The sequence below is a fragment of the Lissotriton vulgaris genome, chromosome 1_1 (assembly GCF_964263255.1).
Source record: "Lissotriton vulgaris chromosome 1_1, aLisVul1.2, whole genome shotgun sequence".
In the NCBI taxonomy this organism is placed as follows: Eukaryota; Metazoa; Chordata; class Amphibia; order Caudata; family Salamandridae; genus Lissotriton; species Lissotriton vulgaris.
This window is the reverse complement of record NC_141685.1, coordinates 820157826-820179624: the sequence shown is the minus strand read 5'-3', so window position 1 is coordinate 820179624 and position 21799 is coordinate 820157826. Positions and strand designations below refer to the sequence as shown.

Here is a 21799-nt window from a genome sequence, read left to right as displayed (position 1 = left end):
TAGCCACTACCCCATTTTTTGCCTTGCAGTTAAAAAGAAGATCCTCGGAAAGTGGAAGTTAAGCAGCTTAAACAGTATGATGAGGGACAGGCCCTAAGTTTTGACATTTTGATCCCTCTGAAGAATGGACTGCATGCTAACCAGCGTTAGTAAGAAACTATTGAAGGTTCATAGTTTACAAGAAATCTCACTGAAAAAACATGATTGTGTGGTAATGTAGGTGTCTGCAAAAATGTGTATTTTGTGCTCAATAATCCATTGTTTGCTACATCGTTTGAAGATTACAAACTGTAGAAAGTTGTCTCTTTATGTGATCTATCAATCAAGGGAGAATTCACCTACCCAGATTCTACCCACGACATCCTTCTCTCCCCATCTCCACCTGAGCTGGCATGCATAGCTCCCCATGACCTACCGCCTACCCTGTTACCTGAGCGGCTCCCACCACCCCTGATACTCACTCCGCTCATACAAACTCTCCAATCATTGACCATAATTCGATCACATGTGTCAGCCCCTATCATGCGGTCACATCCCAAGGCCTTCCCACCCACTGATTCGAACCTTACAACAAACACCCATGATTAACTAACCCCATTGATCCCTAATAACATTATCCCCAGGCAACAAGATAATGAGATACCCATGCAACCAAAACTTACTTGCCGACCCCCCTCTATACTAGAACACACACATCTAGTTATCCCATTTCTGATTGGATCGCATGATTCAATGAGTTGGCCAGCGGCCTATCGCATCTCAAGACTGAAATTCAAAATCTATCAACCATCACCAAAGAACTCCTAAACACACACACGCAGAGCTACTAGAGCTACAGTGAACTGAATCAGTCACCAAACTAGCAGATATAGCACCAAGAACTCACACCTCGAGGAAACCAGACAGTATAAGAATCCTTCCCCAATGACCCATCTCGTCCCAGGAGGGCAACTGCTGAACTGTCTGACAATTACATAGATGACCTCTGCATATCCTATGCCTGCCAGACAGGCAACAGTGAGTCTCTTTGTGGCACTATCCACACGAACAGCCAGGTCTTGAGTTGTTTCCTGAAGGAGAGATGGTCCAGGGTCAGCCGTAGGTGAGTGGGGAGGGAGTTCCATGTCTTGGCAGCCAGGTAGAAGAAGGATCTTCCTCCGACGGTGGATTTGCGGATTCGTGGGACGTAGGCGAGGGCGAGGCTGGCGGATCGGAGCTGGCGGGTGAGTGTGCAGAATGTGAGGCGGCTGTTGAGGTACTTCGGGCCTGTGCCATGGCGAGCCTTGTGTGCATGGGTGAGTAGTCTAAACGTGATCCTCTTGTTGACGGGGAGCCAGTGCAGGTCTTTCAGTTGGGCAGAGATGTGGCTGTGGCGGGGGATGTCCAGGATGAGTCGTGCTGAGGCGTTCTGAATGCGCTGGAGTCTTTTCTGGAGTTTGGCTGTGGTTCCCGCGTAGAGGGTGTTCCCGTAGTCCAGACAGCTGGTGACGAGGGCCTGGGTGACCGTCTTCCTGGTTTCGGTGGGGATCCATCGCAAGATCTTTCGAAGCATGCGCAGGGTGTTGAAGCAGGATGACGAGACTGTGTTGACTTGCTTGGTCATCGTGAGGGAGGAGTCCAGGATGAAGCCCAGGTTGCGTGCGTGGTCCGTTGGCTTGGGTGCGGTGCCCAGGGCAGGGGGCCACCAGGAGTCGTCCCAGGCAGAGGGAGATGGTCCGAGGATGAGGACTTCCGTCTTGTCTGAGTCCAGTTTCAGACGGCTGATCTTCATCCATTCTGCGACGTCTTTCATTCCTTCCTGGAGGTTGGCTTTGACGGTGGCGGGGTTGGTGAGGGTGAGGATCAGCTGGATGTTGTCGGCGTAGGAGATGATGTTGAGGTTGTGTTGGCGTGCGATGGCTGCGAGAGGGCTCATGTAGACGTTGGAGAGGGTGGGGCTGAGTGAGGATCCTTGCCGAACGCCGCAGATAACTTCGGTGGTCGCGGATCGGAACGGGGGGAGGCGGACTCTCTGTGTTCTTCCGTCGAGAAACGAGATGATCCACTCCAGGGACGCTCCTTGGATTCCGGTGTTGCTGAGGCGCTGCATCAGGGTACGGTGGCATACGGTGTCGAAGGCTGCCGAGAGGTCCAGGAGGATGAGGGCAGCAGTTTCCCCGTTGTCGAGCAGGGACCTGATGTCGTCAGTGGCTGCGATGAGGGCGGTCTCAGTGCTGTGGTTTGCTCGGAAACCGGACTGTGAGGGGTCGAGGGATCCGTTGGTCTCGAGGAAGGCGGAGAGTTGTCTGGCGGTCTTCTCAATGACTTTGGCTGGAAAGGGGAGGAGCGAGATGGGACCGAAGTTCTTCAGGTCCGTCGGGTCCACGGTGGGTTTATTCAGGAGGGCGCTCAGCTCGACATGTTTCCAACTCTCCAGGAAGGTGGCGGATGCGAAGGAGCTGTTGATGATGTTCCGGAGTTGGGGTACGATGATGGAGTTGGCTCTGTTGAAGATGTGGTGTGGGCAGGGGTCGGTAGGGGAGGCGGAGTGGATGGTGTTCATCAGGCGGGTGGTGTCTTCGGTGCTGACAGGGGTCCAGGTGCAAAGGGTGGTGGTGGGGGACGCTGGCCTGGTGGTTGGGTGCGTGGTCAGTGCGCCGAAGCTGTTGTGTATGTTTGCGATCTTGCGGTGGAAGAACGAGGCGAGTGAGTCGCAGAGGTCTTGCAAGGGTGTGATGTCGTTGTTGCAGGCGCTGGGGTTGGAGAGCTCTTTAACGATGCTGAAGAATTCCTTGCTGTTGTGGGTGTTGTTGTCCAGTCGTTCTTTGAATGTTGTCTTCTTGGTGGTGCGGATCAGTTGGCGGTGTTTGCGGGTGGCGTTCTTGAGGGCGGTCATGTGTTCTGCTGTCTGGTCGTGGCGCCAGGCTTTCTCGAGGGTGCTGCAGATTTTCTTGGAGTTTTTGAGGTCGTTGGTAAACCACGTGGCTTTCCTGCTGCCGAGTATGCTGGGAGAGTTCTTCAGTGGTGCGAGGTCGTCGGCGCAGTTGGTGAGCCACTGAGTGAGGTTGCGGGCTGCTTTGTTGGGGTCTGTAGTGCTGGTGGGTGGGTTCTGGCTGAGGGCGGTGGTGAGCTGGTCGGCGGTGATCTTGCTCCAGCTTCTGCGGGGGGGGGGGGGGGGGGGGGTCGTGGTTCTCCTGAAGTTGAAGTGGACGCAGCTGTGATCTGTTTTCTACAGAGGCGAGGTGGTCCACAAAGGAATCCAAGTCCACATTAGTTTTCACGAGGTTTTAATAATGGTAACACACTCAAGAAAACTCAGGATCTTTTGAGTTTTCAGATAATGAATTGTTTGAGGGGGATGATGAGTGTGTTAGGTGTTCCGTCTTTTAGTATCCTTAGGCTCAATCCTTTTTTATATAAACAAAATCAAAGAGAGTCCTTGCTTTGTAGAAAAGTTGCTCTTTATTTGTGTAGATAAAAGCGTGGACAGCCGACACGTGTTTCGCCCCTAAGGCGAATTGCGCCAGGGCTTTTTCAAGGCTATTTACACTGTCATTGGTTCTGTACACTTCCTCATTATATACATGCTATTTTTCAACATCAAATCCGGTTTAAATCTGTGCACCTGTTGACCCTCCCAGTGTAGTCTGGTGGAGTGGCTGAAGGAGATGTGCTTGCTGGAGGAGAAGACTGGGTCAAGCGTGTGGCCGGCGTAGTGGGTGGGGGTGGTCACCAGTTGCTTGAGTCTGATGTTGGCGAGGTTGTGCAGCAGGGCGGCGGTGTTGCAGTCCTTGTTGTTCTCCAGTTGGAAGTTGAGGTCCCCTAGGAGGATGTAGTCTGTGGAGGTGAGGGCGTGCGGACTGACTAAGTCTGCAATGTCTTCGCTGAATTGTGTGCCGCGTCCCGGGGGTCTGTAGATGAGGGTGCCTTTGAGGGTGGTCTTTGGGTCAGTGTATATCTGGAAGTGAAGGTGCTCGGCGGCGGTGAGGGTGTCGTCGGAGTTGGTTGTGATGCGGATGGTGTTTCTGTGGACGATGGCGATGCCTCCTCCGGTTTGGTTGACGCAGTCCCCCCGGGTGATCTTGTAGCCATCCAGGATGGCTATGGCGATTTCGGGGGCTGAGGAGGCGTTCATCCAGGTTTCTGTGAGGAAGGCGACGTCTGGTGATGTTGTGTCGAGGAGGTTCCAGAGTTCGACGGCGTGCCTGTGACGGAGCGGGTGCTGAGCAGGATGCACTTGATGTGGTTGTTGCAGGTGCTCGGCTTGGCGGGTGCGGTGCAGAGGCATGTGAATTGGCAGGCTTGGCAGGTGAAGGGTCCGTGGGTGCGTTTCGGGGTGGCTCGGTGGCAGGCGGGGTTCCGGCTGGCGTTGAGTGCGTGGAGGGTGGTGGCGTTGCTGGTCCATCGGGTGCGTTGGCACCGTCAGGGACCAGGGGTGTTGGCGCTGAGTGCGTTCCAGGCGCAGACGGGCTTGTCTTTGGCGCGCCTTCGGCGCACAATCGGTGCGCACGCTGCACGTACGCACGGGCTCCCTATGAGGCAAAGTGGGAGGTAGGAGCAGCTGGGAGGCGGGAGCGGGGCGGGGGTACAGAAGAGAAAAAGGGGGCGGGCGGCGAGGGAGCAACGGCGGGAAGCGGGAGCGGGGGGGGGCACACCAGAGGGTACAATTAACAAATGAGCACAATATCACTATCAGAACAAATAGGCACAGTATCACATTACCAGCAGAGAAGTACAATCACGAGGAAGCACGAAAATGAGGGCAGCAGCGGAGTAGAAAAACGAGCAGCAGCGTGGGGGCACCGGGGTCACAGCTGGCTGGCGAGCCGTGGGGGTTTTCACTATACTTGAAAGTCTTTACTCTGCAGCGTTCTTCCAAGAAAAAAACGTTTCCTCCAAAATCTCCAAATCATGGTTCAATGAGACCCTTAATTTGGATCGGCGCCAGCTAAGATCAGCGGAGCGACTATGGAAATCTGCACCCTCTATTGAGCACCTATATCAACACAGAGTGATGAGGAATTCATACAACAGGAAGATCCTAAAGGCTAAAGCAGACTTTTTCAAATCCCAGCTGAACCAAGCCATCAACTGCCCCAAAAAACAATTTTAAACCGTCAAACAGGTGCGCAACAAGCGTAACTCCATGGAACTATGCGACCCAGTTACACCTAACTGCAATGAGCTGACCAATTTCTTCCTAGAAAAAAGAAAATTTATTGAACTCGACATCCAATATAAGAAGGCCCTCCCACAAGCTATTGTCCTTGATGCTAAATTTCACTCTCAGATCCTGGTCCGTTTTAGTACTCCGATGGAAATCCCAAAAAACAGTGCCTCTTGGCACACCTTCTCGCCCATCCCTGAACAAGAAATCTATAACACTCTTCTAACATTTAACCCCTCAAATCACTTCTTGGACCCCTTACCTCCTCCTTTATTCAAAATGATAAAAACCTCTATTCTTCCCCTATGGACAAAGATCGTAAACGCCTCTCTGAGACAAGGGTCCATACCGGATTGTCTTAAAATAGGGCAGGTCACACCTATACTAAAGAAATCCGACTCCCTCCCCACTGATCTCAACAACTACCGCCTTATATCTAACATCCCCACTTTGGCGAAATTGCTGGGAAAATGTGTTCAAATACAGCTATGCAACCACATTGAGAATTACAACCTCCTAGACAAACACCAATCCGGCTTCCGGCAAGGTCACAGCACTGAATCTGCACTCACCCACATAATGGACGACATACTAAAAATGCTAGACCACAACGAATCATGCCTATTGATACTTCTTGACATCCTCCACTTTCGATACGGTTAAGCATGACAACCTACTGTCCTACTAGAACGAAGGATGGGCCTAACTGGCACGTTACTACAATGGTTCACCTCCTTCCTAAATAACTGAACACAAAGAATTAAGAGGAAGCATTCACTCTCTCAACCCTCCATGGTCACCATACGGGTTTCACAGGGCTCAGCACTCTCACCCATCCTTTTCAATTTACTTATTGAACCCCTGGCAAACGCACTGAACTCTGCGAACATTCTATATCACCCATATGCGGACGACATTCAACTGTATAAGAAAATCTCTCAACTAGAAGACTTCACCTCCCTCAACGGCATTCTACCGAATACTCAAAGTTGGTTTACTGACAACCAGTTCATGCTTAACACCAAAAAAATTGAATTCCTTCTCATCTCCCCTCCCAATCACACAGCCAAGATAGACTTATGGTTGAAGCATCTTACTTCCTTTGACTGTGCTCCCCACATCATTGTCTCCCGCGAAATCCTTGGGAGTCACCATAGACAAACACTTGAACATGCAGGCGCAAATCAATATTGCCACCAAGGGAGCTAAACATCAGATGAGCATACTAAGGAAACTTAAACCCTTCCTCCCACATAACGACTTAAAATGGTGGTACAACCCTTATTGCTACCAAGATTGGACTATGGGGGCACCACTCTTTGCGTATGCGGTCTCTTCAAATACAAGCTTGCCCCACTGAGGGCTTCGCTTAACGCTGCAGCCAGACTGGCCTCAGGAACTAGAAGAAATAACCACATTTCTCTGACCTGGCTACCCTACGAGGCAAGAACACACCTAAAGATCACCTGCATGACCCACAAAACCCTGCATAGCAATACTCCAGGTACTTAGCACAAAAGATTGAGCTATCGGGAGGATGCAGACTATTGCGTAGTGCGAGTTCACTACTACTGAAAGCACAATCCTTCCACAAAAAGAGAACTGGTTGCAGAGTATTCTCAGGGATTTCCCCGAAGATCTGGAACTTTCTACCTCCAGTGGTACGCAAAATCACTTCCTTTACCTCCTTCAAAAAAGTAAAACTGCTCCTAGTGAACAAATTCACATCCTAAGACTTTAACTCTGATAACTACCAGTCTCCTTTGCTACCCTTATACTACTGTCCACCTCTTTTGTAATTAATGTCGAGTATTGAATGTATGTATACTACCTCAACCACCTAATCTGTAATAACCTGCGTATTGTAAAGCGTTCTCGTTCCCTCGTGGATCATTCCTTGATAACTACTAGTCACATATGCCACCCATATACTCCTATCTACCTCTTTTGTATTAAATGGCGAATATCGAATCTATACTACCTCAACCATCTAAAGCTCAACAACTGTATATTGTAAAGCGCTCTGATACCCCCGTGGGTCATGTTCACGCTATATAAAACTTTATAAATAAAATCAATAATCTGATATTAAAGAGTCCAAGGGTTCCCTTACTAGCGGACAGGGATTGCTATGCAAGTCCAAAGTGCTCTGTTAGAGGGTGGTGTGGTTGAACAGCCTTAGGCTTAACACAGAGAAGTGGAAGACATTTGTAAATACTCACAATGAATAATAAATGACAACTCAAGGAGATCCACACCAATTTATAAAATTAGCACGTGTTTTTAGATCTATTTAGGCATCATAAAATCAGAAGCAAATCGTTCAAGTAAGTACATTTTTAAATATAAATTATTTTTGCTTTAAAAAGTGGACACTGCAGTTTCAAAGTTCTGCAATGTTATTCTTTAGAAGGAAGAACAGGGTTTGCAAACAAGTATAGTACAGCGACTTACAAGACCAATCTCCAGGAGTTAAGGTGAGTGGTGGGCAAATGTCCAAGGCACCACTGACTAAACACCACCAGCGGCATTAGAGCAGCAGGGTCCAGGGTGCCAAACAGCATCGGGAGCCTAATGTATTTCAACAGAAAGCGATCACTGTGAAAAGAGGCTGTGGCCAGTAGGCCTGTCTGGCTGAACCAGCAAGTGGGTTCAAGACTTGGGATGCTCAGGGGGACACCTTTGGTCTTCTCTCCAAGGCACAGGGGCGACAGGTGCAGCATTGACCAGATTTTTCCTTACCAAAGCAGTCACAGTTGAGTGGGTCTGCTTGCAGAAGCTGCAACCGTTGTCTGAAGTCCAGGAGGGGTGAAATCACAAGCTACACCAGCTCTGGAGCACTGGGGGACCTTGTTGACACCAGTAACACACTTCAACTTGGGCCGGAGGTGATGAGTGTAGTGGTGACTTCGGCTGTTGAGTTTTGGAGGTGCCGGAGACCTCAGTCTTCTCTTTGGGAGTTTCTTCAGAGAAGGTCCACTGTTCACAGGATGTCTTGAGTCTTTTTCGAAGACAGGGTGTCCTTCCAGGTTTCTGGAGTCAGCAGCTGCAGCACGAGTCTACTTTGGTGCAGTTTTCGACATGTGATGCAGACATGCCGGCAGGGCTGGTACCTGGTCAGCTGCAGCTTCTCTCCTCTCTTGTTTTTGCAGATCTTCTGTTCTTAGGTTTTCCGGATCTGCATCTCTGGTGCCAGGGACTCCCTAAATACCAATTGTAAGTGCATAGGGGAGTGTAGGGCAGTAGCTAATTGTCTACTGACCCATGGGGTCACTACCCATATAGGAACACTTCCTGTGGAAAGTGGACATTACCCTGTCCTAGAATTCCTAGGTATGCCATCACAAAGATGGCTACCTCTGAACTTTGGTGTCCACCTCGCAGTTAGCCCACATTAGGAGTGGTACTAGCCTGGGGATGGCACGCCTACTTGACTAGCTAATTTTCCCACCTGTCCAGGTGCCAAGTGGGCTTTGGACAGGGGGGTGACTTCCTCTCCTGTGAGGGGAGCCAGATTTGTATGCCAACGGCAGTGGCTACTTTGAAGCTTGCCAGCCCAAGGAGGCTAATCAGCAGGTCATCCTGTGGGAATGGATGTTACACCCTCTTCCAAGACAGGCTTTTGTTCCTGTCCTCCTGAGAGCAAAAGGCTTTTACCCTAGGAGGTCAGAAATTTGTCTCCGTGGCTGGCTGTCAGAATCTAGTCAGCAAGCACACCAGAAGCTGGTAAGTTTTCAGGGACACCTCCAGTGTCCCTGGTCACTTGCACTGGTAGCAATAGGACTCACCAGCAGAGTGCATATCTGCTCATGCAGATCATTTCCTCACATATAATATTAAGCATCCTGCCTTAAGCCTTTCAGGTCTGCTGTTGGGGTGACGTACAAATATCATGTGTAGTGGACATGGCACACAGGGATGTGTCAAAATGTGTGTTTATTGTGTACTTATCATAATCTGCCAACATAAGTATGAAAAATCACTAGTGGGGCCAGTTCCAATGATAATTTTATCTAATGTTTATACTGCCCACACTACACTGCCCCCTCCTACAATGATGAATTAAAGTGATGAACAGCTAAAGGTGAACAGTTAAATATTGGCACTACAAACCGTATTTAGCAGTTTTAATTTTTTTTAATTATTTGAGCTAAAAACAAAAATAATTTGTTTATGTAGGAAAGTGCCTCTATTTGACGTGGGTGTCCCCACTTTTTGCCTGGTTCATGATTTTGACTGAAAGTGCACTGAGTTCCTGATAACCAGGTCCCAAGTGCCAGAGCTCTTTCCTAAAGAAGTGCAATTTTTCCCTCAATTGGCAAAACCTTTAGCACTGTCTGTAAGTCTCTAGTGAATGGTACCTAGGGCCTGAGGTATTAAAGAGGGTCACCAAGGGCTGCAGTTAAAATTGTGCCACTCTAAGGGACCCCGCACCAAGCACGTGCATAACTGACATTGCTGGCTGCGTGTCTTGGTGCAAACAAAAGTGACACACGTCATACATCCCAGAGTCACTAGTAGCACCAAGTTCAAATGGTAACGTAGACTGAGTGTGCACTGCTTTAGAATTTATCCACAATGTAAAACAAATTATTCCAACTCATAGCAAGTCTACTGTTTTTAATTACTCAGCAGACATCCAAATAAATCTGTTGCTAATACATAGGCCACACCTATTCCTATGACCTAGTAACAATTATTTTCACAATTCATATACAATTGTAATTTCACTGTTTTTCACATTCAGAATTGAGATGCCCAATGTATTTTAGGATGAAAGCCCTTCTTCAGGGGCCATTCTAAACGAAAGAAAACAATAGTACAAATAAGGGAATTATCACAACTACATTGTTCATGTACTAATAATGTCTTCATTGTGCAAAGTCCATGTAAAAGGTGAGCTATAAAACCCACTACATCACTATGGGAGTGCTTGACCAAATCGCAACTGAAACATAAACCCCTGATAACCGAATACCAACAAGTGTTCCTTTCTTAGAAAGACCGAATTCCGATGCTGCAGCTTCAAAAACCCTGTGAAGAGAACGAAGCCGGTCCTGCAGCCAGCGACCTTCACAACCCCTGGGAGGACTGCCTACTTTGGAAAAAGACTAGGACTCCCAAGGACAGCAGCTCTGTTCACAAGAAGCCAGCACAAAGGACGCTGGTGCCATCCAGATCCGCAATCACTGACTGCTCTGCACCCGATGCCTCTGGCCTGTGTCTATTTTATTTATTTATTTATTTAGGAGATTTGTAGAGCGCATGGCTGCCCGGGAGCGTCCCAGCGCTGACAGAATCCACTAAGTTCTCCAAAAAGAGGGCCGGGGGGTAGCATGGATCAAGGGAACAGCCATGTCTTCAGGGATTTACGGAATGTTAAGAGATTAGGTTGGGCCCGGAGGGCTGGTGGAAGAGTATTCCACATCTTGGATGCCAGGTAGGAGAATTGCCGATCTCCGAAACGAGATTTTTTGGTTTTGGGTATTTTAGTCAGGTGGGCATTGGTAGAGCGTAGGGTTCTGGTTGTTATGTGGGGAGTTACGAGATTTTTCAGAACCGGGGGAGCTTTTCCGTGCAGGATTTTGTGGGTTAGGCACATGGCCTTGAAATGGACCCTTTGTTCCACCGGGAGCCAATGTAGTTCTTTGAGTGCGGGCTTGGCAGAGCAGCGCTTTTTGGTGCCAGTAAGAATTCTTGCCGCAGCATTTTGCACCACCTGGAGCTTAGAGATGACTTTTTTTGGGGATCCAAGGTATAAGGCATTTCCGTAGTCCAATCTGGACAGTATGAGGCCCTGGATGACCAGTTTTCTAGACTGGAATGGAAGGATAGGAAGGATTTTGCGGATGGACCGGAGCAAGCCAAAGCAAGTTCCTGCAGTTTTCTTAGCCTGGGTGCTGAGAGTAAGTTTATCGTCCAGCCAGATCCCTAAGCTTTTGATATCGGTTTTGGGGGTTGGAGGTGGGCCCATGCTGGGCGGCCATAAAGACTCCGGGCGAAAAAGGGACTGGTTGCCTAATACCATTAGCTCCGTTTTTTCCCCATTGAGCTTTAAATGGGAGTTGCTCATCCAACTGACGATGTCCTCCAGGCAGGAATACAGATCTATGGAGGGGGGTTCTGACTGGCTTAGGGAAACGACCAACTGTGTGTCGTCCGCGTAGGTCAGGAGTTTGATGCCATAGGGGACGACAATTTGTTCCAGAGGTGCCATATATACGTTGAAGAGTGTCGGGCTCAAAGAGGAGCCCTGGGGCACTCCGCAACGTATCGGGGTTTCCTTGGAGATACAGTCTCCGTCTGCTACCTGAAAGGAGCGATTGTGGAGGAAGGATTTTAGCCACTCAAGGGCTGTCCCTTTAATGGCAAGATTTGCTAGGCGTTGGGCAAGAATGCTATGGTTGATGGTGTCGAAAGCTGCGCTAAGGTCCAGGAGGATCACTGCCACTGATCCTCCTGCATCGATGATCTTCCTGGCTTCTTCGACCACCGCCACCATTGCTGTTTCTGTCCCTTGGCCCGGGCGGAAGCCCGTTTGCGAGATTTTTAGCAATTCATTGGACTCCAGATAGAGAGAGAGCTGGGAGTTTATGTATTTTTCCGCCAGTTTACTGATGCCTGGGAGGAGAGATATAGGTCTGTAGTTGGCCAGATTATCCGGGTCAAGGTTAGGTTTTTTTTATGAGTGCTTTCACTACCGCTTTTTTCCAGTTAGTGGGCACTATTCCGGAATCGAAAGAGGTGTTTAAGAGGTTGATTATGAGAGGCAGAATGCTCGGGGCTACAAGTTTAAGATGTCTCAGCGGGGCAGGGTCGTGGGGCGATCCGCTTTTGAGGGCTTGTAGTATAGAGCCCAGAGTTTCCGCGTTGATGGGTTGGAATTTGCTAAGTTCAACGCCATTTATTTGCTGATGGGAGGAGGGGAGGGGGAGTGGGTCTGAAGGGGAGAGCGGCGGAAGTTGTTTAAGTATATTTTGAATTTTAGAGTCAAAGAAGTTAGCTAACTCATTGCAGTGTTCTATAGTAGGGTCTCGCGCATCTGGGGGAGTGGGGGGTTTGAGAAGCTTTTTCAAAGTGAGGAACGTCTCCCTTGATGAGTTTGCTGCTTGGCTGATTTTCTCACTGTAAAAAGAGGTTTGTGCGTTTTTCAAAGCTTTTTTATAATTCAGGATCATCAGTCTGTAGTCGTTTTTGTCGGTGGGGTTGAAGTCTTTTCTCCAGACTCTTTCTGCTCTCTTGCAGGCTTTTTTCAAAAGGCGGAGTTCCTGGGTAAACCATGGGGAAGTTGCTTTTTTCCTTAGATTACGGTGAGATTTTTTTGGGAGGGCCAGGTCTAAGGAGTTGGTAATCCAGGAAGAGAATTCCCTGTCTGCGAGTTCAATGGTAGAGCTAAGGTTGGGGACTGACTCCTCGAGGAGTTGTTTCCATTTGGCAACGTCTAGTTTTGCCCAGGGTCTAGATGGTCTGCCGGGGGCTTGAGTTTGCGGCGGTTTGGAGTAAATGTGCCAGCTGAAGGAAATGAGAAGGTGGTCGGACCATGGCACGGGAGTGGGGGGCCTGGTCTCAAGGTCCTGGAAGTTGCAGAATATGGGGTCGAGCAGGTGTCCTCTGTTGTGAGTAGGGAGGGAATTCTGTAGGTGCAGTTGGTGGGTGGCCAGATCTTGAATCAGTTCTACGGCTGCATTATCTTTGCTATCTTCCAAATGGATATTAAAATCCCCTAGAATAAGGAAGTTGGACTGAGTGCTGGATCTAGCTAAGGAGCATTCTAGAATGGAGTCAATGAATTTTCCCATGGCACCAGGGGGGCGGTAAATAAGGAGTCCAGAGAGAGAGGAGCAAGGGGAAATCTGCAAGGTGAATTGGACGTTTTCACAGTCTGCCAGGGGACTATCAAGGAAACGGCAAGGTATGGAGTCCTTAGAGATGACAGCAATGCCACCCCCTCTACCTTTGGGCCGGTCAAGATGTTGAATGCTAAATCCAGGGGGTAGTGCTAGGACTATGTCAGCGTCAGAGTTAGGTGCCAGCCAAGTTTCTGTAAGAAATAGTATATCAAGATTGAGGTCTTCGATAAGCATATTTATTTCAAGGGCGTGTTTAGGTAGAGATCTGCAATTAATCATTGCCATATTTATGGTCATGTGTGTGGGAGCATTGAAGGTGAGGGGAGTGAATTTGAAAGGGCAGTGAGGACAGTGATTGAGGCGGGAATCTCCCATTAGAGTATGTGAGCATACAGATGGAACGGACCTGTTGAGGTTGCGAAGGGCATTACCTGAATAGGTCGTCCTTCCTTCTGGCCTCTTTCCTGGCGCGGACGGGCGCAGACGGGCTTGCCTTAGGCGCGCCTTCGGCGCGCAGACGGCGCTCCCGCTGCGCTCGTCCGCTGCGCTTCCTGGCTAGGCACATAGTTTATGCCTGAGAGGGAGGGCGTCAAGGGGGCGTGGCCCGCGGAGGTGGGCGTGTCCGATGACGCGCTCGCCCTCGGAGGTGGCGGAGATAGGGGATCGTTGCAGCGTGACAGCACGCTGTTCAGGCAAGTGAATATAAGTTTTAAAAGTGCGAGGTTACACAGTATCACAACAAAAGATAAAAACACAGCACACTCCCGGCTTCCGCCTCAGCCACCAACTATATTTTAATATTCACTTGATATTTGTAGTATTTGAAGGATGTGTGTTCTTAATAATAATGTTAAATAGTTACTGGAATTCTTGCACAACTGATAACATAGGCATGGTCTTCCTAGAAGGAGCTGTGTCTTCAACCTGCGTTAAGTACTTTTCAAGTAGAACTGCAAACTCACAGCTTATCTAAATAATATATTTTTAGGAGAATATTTATAAAATACACACACAAAGAAAAAACCTCATTACCAAGTCTTTATATTCTAGAATAATGAACGGATTGTAGGGGTAAGCAAAACAGTGTTTATGGTGGACTAACATCACAGTCTTTATATTTTCATGATAGAGAGGCTAGCATTGTTGTAGCTACCTAATAATTATCTAAGATAAAGCGTGGTATCTAGCATATTTTAATACTGGATCTGTTCTGCCAGTTTAATTTTTGTGATTTTAATTTATTTCAATCTTTTGAGTCCAGCAGCATGGATGTCGTCAGCCTCTTGAAGCAACCGGATTGTACTTGATGTTCTTGCAGGCTTTGTCTGTTTGTGTACGTGATTCTCTGTCTCCTACTGTGTTGTTCTTTTTCTAATTACTATTTGGCATCATTTCTTGTTCTTGAGTATTAGATACCTTTCAAGTATTGTCATATTTTCTTCATTACTCTTCATCGTATTATGTGTTCAGGAATCTCCTATCTGAGAGAAGACTGTTACAGTACAATTGGCACACAAAACAGACAAAATATGTGTGGTAGATTTAGGAGGAATCAGCCTATAACCTTCTCAGAGACATCAGGAGGTTCAGACGACTCTGACGCCCAACCGGGACCAAGTCGCTCTGATAGTCACCCAAGTCAGCCGTTTTTAGATCGAGGCAGGAAGAGAAAGGCCAAAACATGGTACCAATGCGGTTTTCCTTTAATCTGAGGAAACTGGAGGTCGAGCCATTCAGTCTCTGGAGCTAAGGAGGAGTCTGCAAGGCCTGAGCCTGCGCAGACACCTGCTCAGAGCCCTCTCCCCCTCGGCCAGGGACGGGAAGATGACAATCCGAGGCCGGGGGTGACGTCCGGGGTCAGAGGGTGAAGGTCACCGCACAGAGGATCCTTCCACCCCAACAGCTGCTGGAGCGGAGGTCTAGGTGGCCCTCGGATCCGAAAAGGTTCCCCATCGAACTTGAGTCCAAATCCAGCATTGGCTGACCCCTCCTGGACTCCACAACAACCTGCAGGGTGAATACAAAGGCTCCCCCTGACCATGACCAGCTTCGGTAAGAGAAACCCGACGTCAAAGGACACCCCTGCACCCGAAGCACCTGGGCCTTGAGGAGCTCGACTGACTGTGTCCCTGCAACCTACAGCATCCCAACTTACCTCTGCTGTCGCTGGTGTTGCTCGTGAAGCTTCTGGTTCAACGCCTGCAGCCTGTTTTTGAAACCAAGTTCTTCCATTTACTTGAATTGGGTGCCCGACACTGTGTTTGCACCCTGCTGCCTCTGTGCTGCTGGTGGTGCAGTGTTTGTGCTTCCCTGAACTTTGCCCTTTTCTGATCCTGAAACCCGAAGACTGGATTTGTGAGTGACTGACATACCTGTAAAACCACATTGTTTTCCTCCATCGGTTAACATTGCAAAGACTGAAAACGCACTTACCTTTTTGCGAAGATTTTGGTCTTAAAATACATTTTGAGCAAAGCTTATTTTTTATCAAATTGGTGTGGATCGCCTTATTGAGTTGTGTGTCATTTACTGGTCCTTGTGTGCACAACACATGTCATACACTCCTCTGTGTTAGGCCTAAGGCTGCTTGCTTTCACTACCACAAATAGAGCACTTTGGGTTTGCATTGAACGCTGTACACTTCTGGGGAAGTCTTTGAACTCTGTGAACTGTATTACCACTTAGAGCCATCTTCCTACACTTTTGTGCCAGAAAAACTTGCAAATGTTTGCATAGACCTTTTACAAACAGTAAAGGAGCACTTCCAGTGATGTTTGTGCCTCCTATCCATGATGTAATTGTATGTCATAAGAGCGTGGTGGGTGCAATTATTTTTATAGCATAAATGTACAAGTAAGTAGGGCAGTCAAGAGATTAAACACTGAATTTGCACTTTTGTGACTGGAAAAGATAAAAATGTGCAGGTAGGTTGCACATCTTTTAAACTGAAAAATCTGTATGATGCTTTTGAAGAACCCCTTTTGACTCTGCTATCCCAGAGGTCGCAGCTTTGGCAGTTGGGTCCAAGTTCGTCTTTCTGCTGTTTGAAGTAAGGATTGCCGAGTATGTTGCTCTCTGCATTTACTAGTTATTGACAGTTTCTTTGATCAGATATTTTTTTTCCATTTCATTCAAAATATTTGCTGTTTTCAGATTTCATGTTTCTTTTGAGAGATTGCAGTTCCCCGCGTTTATCTTTCCCCTCATCCACAAGGTCTTCTTGACAGGCCTGTCACCCCCAAATTTAATCTGTAAATGTGTCATGTCATCTTCATCCTCCGGCTGCTAAACTGTCATAGACTCAAGGAGTGTCCAATTTACCAACGACTGTTGAAAACTACTTTAAAGGGTCTTTGTAGGAACTTCCCAGGGTCCTCTTTTGAATCTTTTTGTGATGTGCCACAGATGACGAAATTGCATGAAGAGAAGTCTTGAAGAGCTCTTGCTTCCACCTCACAACTGTCTCAGACCGCCTTTGACCCTGCTAAAAAAGATCCTAGAAGATAAATAATGAATACTGCTTACACAAACACTGTCCAGGTATTCCATGTTAAATAAACCACCAGCACGTTTGCTATCATAATCAATATAAAAACAAACAACATGAAAGAGATAGATATCTAGAGGGAGATCGTGCACACAGGCAAGAAGATAAACTTCCAGGCGTATAATGTTAAAATGCCCACTATTGAGCCCCTCATCTTCAAGCAGAGCTTCTAACCTGCCAAGCTCGAAGAAGCTTAATACTTGGTTAATTTATGGCCAATGTAGAGCTTTAGGTCCGATACAGCCAAAAAAAGTCTAAAATGAAGATGAGACATCCCAACCCGGCAAAGCTTATGAAAACACCCCTTCCCACAAAAAGTTCTATTAAAAGCTCCTTTTTCCGTTACCATAAGAGTTTACTCAAGGCACCCATAGTGAATGTGCCTAAAGTTCCTCATAAGCCTAATGGGTAAGAATAATATCCTTAAAGATTCAGAAACACCGGTGAAGGGCACATTGCACCATACCTTTTATTTTCCAACCACACTGACAATAGGAGCATCTAAATTCAAGAATTCCTTTGAAGGCCACAGCTGAGAGCTTCCATTTTTATGAAGCACTGCATCCTAGAGCACATACCAGGCTATTCATGCCAATAGATTTGGGTCTTCAAAATGAAGAAAATGTTTGCATCAAGATAGCAAGAGTTTGCCTGGTCAAGTATTATTGCCTGCCAGTGAATGATCCTGGATTCTTATGAGTGGATTTCCCACCAGATTCTGTGATTGTTTTAGTGGTAAGGAAAAGATGTGGGGGGGGGGGGGAAATAGGGGAATGATAATTTCCCACCAACAAAGAAACCTGTTAAATATATGAAGGTGGAGAAACATCTTCTTTGCATCTGCAACTATGATCAAAACTGTTTGAGTGTATTGATACACAGATGCATCCATTAAATATGTGATGTATTCAGTTGATCTCAGAGGATCTCTCCAAGAGGGTTTGACAATAATTCTTGGAGAAACAATTGCCTTGAACCAAGATACCAGCTTATCGCCAGATTTAGCAGACCTGTCAGCCTCCTGATAATGCCATGGCCTATCCATGTCATGTCTGCCATGGCTATCTCTCACAAAGTTGAAGCCGGGTATCCAGCAATAAAAATGTCTTTTTAAATTTGACAATGAGGTGCATGGACCAAAAGCAATGGTAAGACCAGATATCACTCCCTTTCAATGCAGATTCTTTGATTACTTCAGCTTGTTCACCAGCATTGCTACCAGCCCCGTTTGCAAAAACTGCACCACCATAGGTTGCATTGCCGTCAACATCAGCGCTTCAGAGGAAAGATGAGGTCAACACTTCTCAGCTGCAGACAACATGCCCCCCCCTCCAATGTATACATCTAAACAATCACTTTCCTATTTCACTTCAGCATTGCCTACTTAGTTGGGGAGCCATTGTTACCTATCTCGTAGAGTGGCAAAACGTAAGAAACAAAAATGGGTGTGATCTACAGTTAAGCATGGCTCCTCTCAGGGCCTGAAATCATTGCCCCCAAATTAGACCCCCACAATGTGCAAATTAGATCACCTCCGAGAATTGATGCTGAAAATACTCCTTTTACACCAAAAGCAATCCAAAGAAGGTGAAGCAAATGCACAAGAAAGGGCATTAACTCAAGGTGCTTCGTGGCAAGAAAAAATGTCCATAAGCAAGTATTCAGACCCATTCAGGCCCTGACAACAAATTGGGTAAATACAGAGGCCATCCGAATATAGAAGCTACATCAAAAGATTTAACTACAAAAAGAGGCCTTAAAAGGTGCTATGGGCTTACAAGATGTGTATTTTTATGTTCCAGTCTTCCAGATACCCATGAAAATCTGAGATTGAAGAATTTCAATTACTATGGGAACAAGAACACACCAGGAGGAAAGTACACATTGGTTATAGTTTTCAGAGAACCTAATGGAGTGTACCCGGTGGGGTAGGTCGTAAGGATGATTAAATACCTCCTGGATGAACTAGTAATATGTTGGTTAGGCAGGCTTAGGTATGAGACTCCAAAGAACACATTTATTTATTGCCGCTTTTAGCAAAGTCAATAAATCTGTTCAAAAGTATGGTCCTCTTATTTCTCTGTATCGAAAGCAATAAGAGCCCCTTGAGAAGTACAGGAAGACAATATGTGGTAATTTGCTTAGAATTGTTGCAACAAAGTAAAACCGAAATTAAGGTTTATATGTGGAAAGTTTAACCCCTTCGATGCTGATGTCTGCTGGGAGCCGTCATGGCATACAGTGCTGGTGTGCTGATGACGGCTCCCAGCCGTCATGACCACGCCCGCGATCGAAATGTGCCGCATAGGAGCGGAATTCTGGCCGCGGGCAAGGGGTTAAGAAGACAAATAGCTTCAAAGGCAAGACTGTGCCCAGGCTTTTTGTTGTGGTGGGCAGTCCTGGCCAAGAATCTTTCATCCGGGCTCCAGTCACTGTGACTGTAGTGCTGCTGCATCTGTGTTCTTAGGTTTCAGGTTCTCTTTGCCAAAGCGCCGGGACACCCCTTGGGGTAGCCGTGCGCTCTAAAAGTACGGCCTTAAAAAAAAAAAAAAAGGTGATTGTAAAGTATTTGGCAACAAATGCATATATGGTTTATATCAGTAGACCTAGAAAATGAAATACGATGATACTTGAAGCTGGAGAAGTTATTTAGCAAAAATGTCTACATTTTTAAACTAGAGAAATCTGTATCCTAGATGAGACTCCTGTCGGCTACATCTAAATTCCCCAGTCTCTCCAAATCCATATTGAATAGATGATTCCCTTTTCCAGATATGTGCTTCACAGACTACTGTTTAATGCACTAGTCAATTTACGGGCACTGAGAATAAATTCTTAGGGGTAGAATCTTAAACTGTGTAACATACCAATGTGTCTTTGTATAAATATGCATGGAATCATGTGAAAGCGGACTGTACTGTCCTAATTTCACATTTCCATCTGTTCCCTCACATTTTGTTTTCTGTTATCAATTCTCAACTAGACCGCTTCCCTCCTCCAGCGCAGCACTCACTTTTTCTAGTGCATTCTGTCACATTCACTCACCATTTTCTGTCTGTATTCTTCCATGTAAAGTGCCCTGTTTGAGGTCCTCTCTACAATAAAAACATTCTTTGAAAAACTGCGTCAGTCCATTCCATGTAGGCATCTTCATGAATCTTTGTTCAAGTAGGATGTTATACCGACAGCCCCACCAGGAGCAGCCCCACTGCTGCTCAGCTCATCACCAACTGACAGACGCGAACATTCCATTCACCAACAATCTCTCACACAGTCTGGCTGAGCAGCAGTATAACAGTATTACGCATTTTTTTACATTTCTTTTGCAAATCCTAAACCCAAATTGTTGAGCATTTTCTTTCCAAAATATAATCTTGATCTGCAGATGCTTTATCTATTCCTGTGAGAGGGTGTTTTTCTCAACTTCTGATCCTTTGTAAGAGAAACCTAAGGAGCTGTCTGAAGTACTGTGGAACAGAGGCCTAAAACATTGAACCCATTCAGTGGCTCATAGTAGTCACATGGATGTCGAATTCCAGTAGCCCGACGCCCAGGACATATTGTTTGGGGTCAAGGGCAACACGTTTTCATGTGTATTTTGTCCTTCGGACAAGTAGGCCTAACCCCCTTCAGCACACTCTTTGGCTGCCAGTGTTCTGTACCACATTATGGATCAGGGAAGGGCATTGTCTGCAGTTATGGTAATATTTTTTGCCCATATGTTAATGCTGTTTAAACTTGTATTTATGGTTCTTTAAATGAACGCCTTTATCATTAGGTGGGCGCTCTAAGTAAATGTTGTAAGCTCCGACTGCACTAATGACAGTGGATCCAGTATAAAAATGTGTACACACGTTTTCAAAGTTTAGCAATATGAGGCTATGCATAATGCTCCCAGAATGCTCTGACTTGATGCAAATATTTGCAGAAGCTTGACAGCAAGATTGATGATTGTTTGCTTTCGAAATAACTGTTCATTAAAAAAATGAAAGCACGAAAAAAACATTTTGCTAACAGCATTATTCAGTAACATGTGTTAATGCATGCTAGAATTTCCCAAAAATATTCATAATTGAAAAACAGTGTAACCAGTGAGATTATGGGAAACAAAATTAAACAAGCACTGGCAAAGCCAGTGGGTCTGAAATTGGTGGTCCGCTTTTTGACTTAGTCATTGTGTGACTTGTTTTGGCATGGTTTTTGTAAAACCTTACTGGAGTGGGAGCTGCCGGTTGCCCGCTATTATAACAAACATTGGCAAAAGCAAAAAAATTAAAAATTTTGGTCTCAAAAAGCGCACACTGCCACAGTTGACACTGGCACTGAACAAAACTACTTTGTGTGCGGATATGCTCCTTGTGAAAGAGCAGAATGCTGTCACTCACAGTGAAGCCAGCGATACAGATCGAGAGAGACAGAATTGTAATAAACGCAAAAGGTCACAAGACCAAATTAGGGGCACAATTATTAAAGAAAGTCTCAAAAGTGCACAATAAGGTATACATCCTTGCATTAAGTGCAGCTATATGGATTTCTTGAATTCCCAAGAATTTACAGAAGTAGGACAAGAAATAGTACTCCTAGAAAATATTTGTAAACTGCATATTAGCATGAGCAAATGTGCATGTCTAGATTTGCTCATGCGACAATCTGAGTGTTTGCAAGTTCACTTTCCCTCCAACCACTTTTTTCCCAACTCTGGAAGAAGGTTTACGTCTGCCATTGTCTGAAGTAAGTTTCCAACATTTCTCAGTATGGGAAAATATTAGAGAAGAGTTGTTGAAAACCCTTAAGCATGCAAGTTAGTAGGTTTGCACAGGCTCAAAGGGGAATTCTAACCCTGGAACTATTGCTTACTACTACCTTCATCCCCAGTATGTAGATCTGCGGAAACATGGCAACATAAGAGTATTGCAGATATTCAAACACTACTATGGTATGAGTCCTGGAATAATCAGAGAGGCTATATCAGAGCTCTTGTATAATAAGATTGCTGCCATAATTTGTTGCTACACTACATGGCACCAGAGGGGCAAGTGGATTTTGTTACAGGACAGATACTTTATGAGGCAACCTGCCCAATGAACAAGTAGATATTTTATCAAATTTGACACCCCTGAGTCAACTGACATGCTATTCTTTAGCGCTTTTTCGACTTTGCAGCTGTACAGGGAATGACATGTTTTTTAAAGTACCAGATTTACCTGTAATAGTGACCATGCTTGCGCCATGCTTTTATTTATTATTTTTGTTTGT

At 46.4% G+C, this 21799-nt stretch overlaps 1 protein-coding gene across 1 annotated transcript in view; it reads left to right on the top strand.

The window, feature by feature from the left end:
* TRMT1L (tRNA methyltransferase 1L) overlaps positions 1-21799 on the top strand; it is a 540757-nt gene that overhangs the window by 175811 nt on the left and 343147 nt on the right. The gene's annotated exons all lie outside the window — the stretch shown is intronic.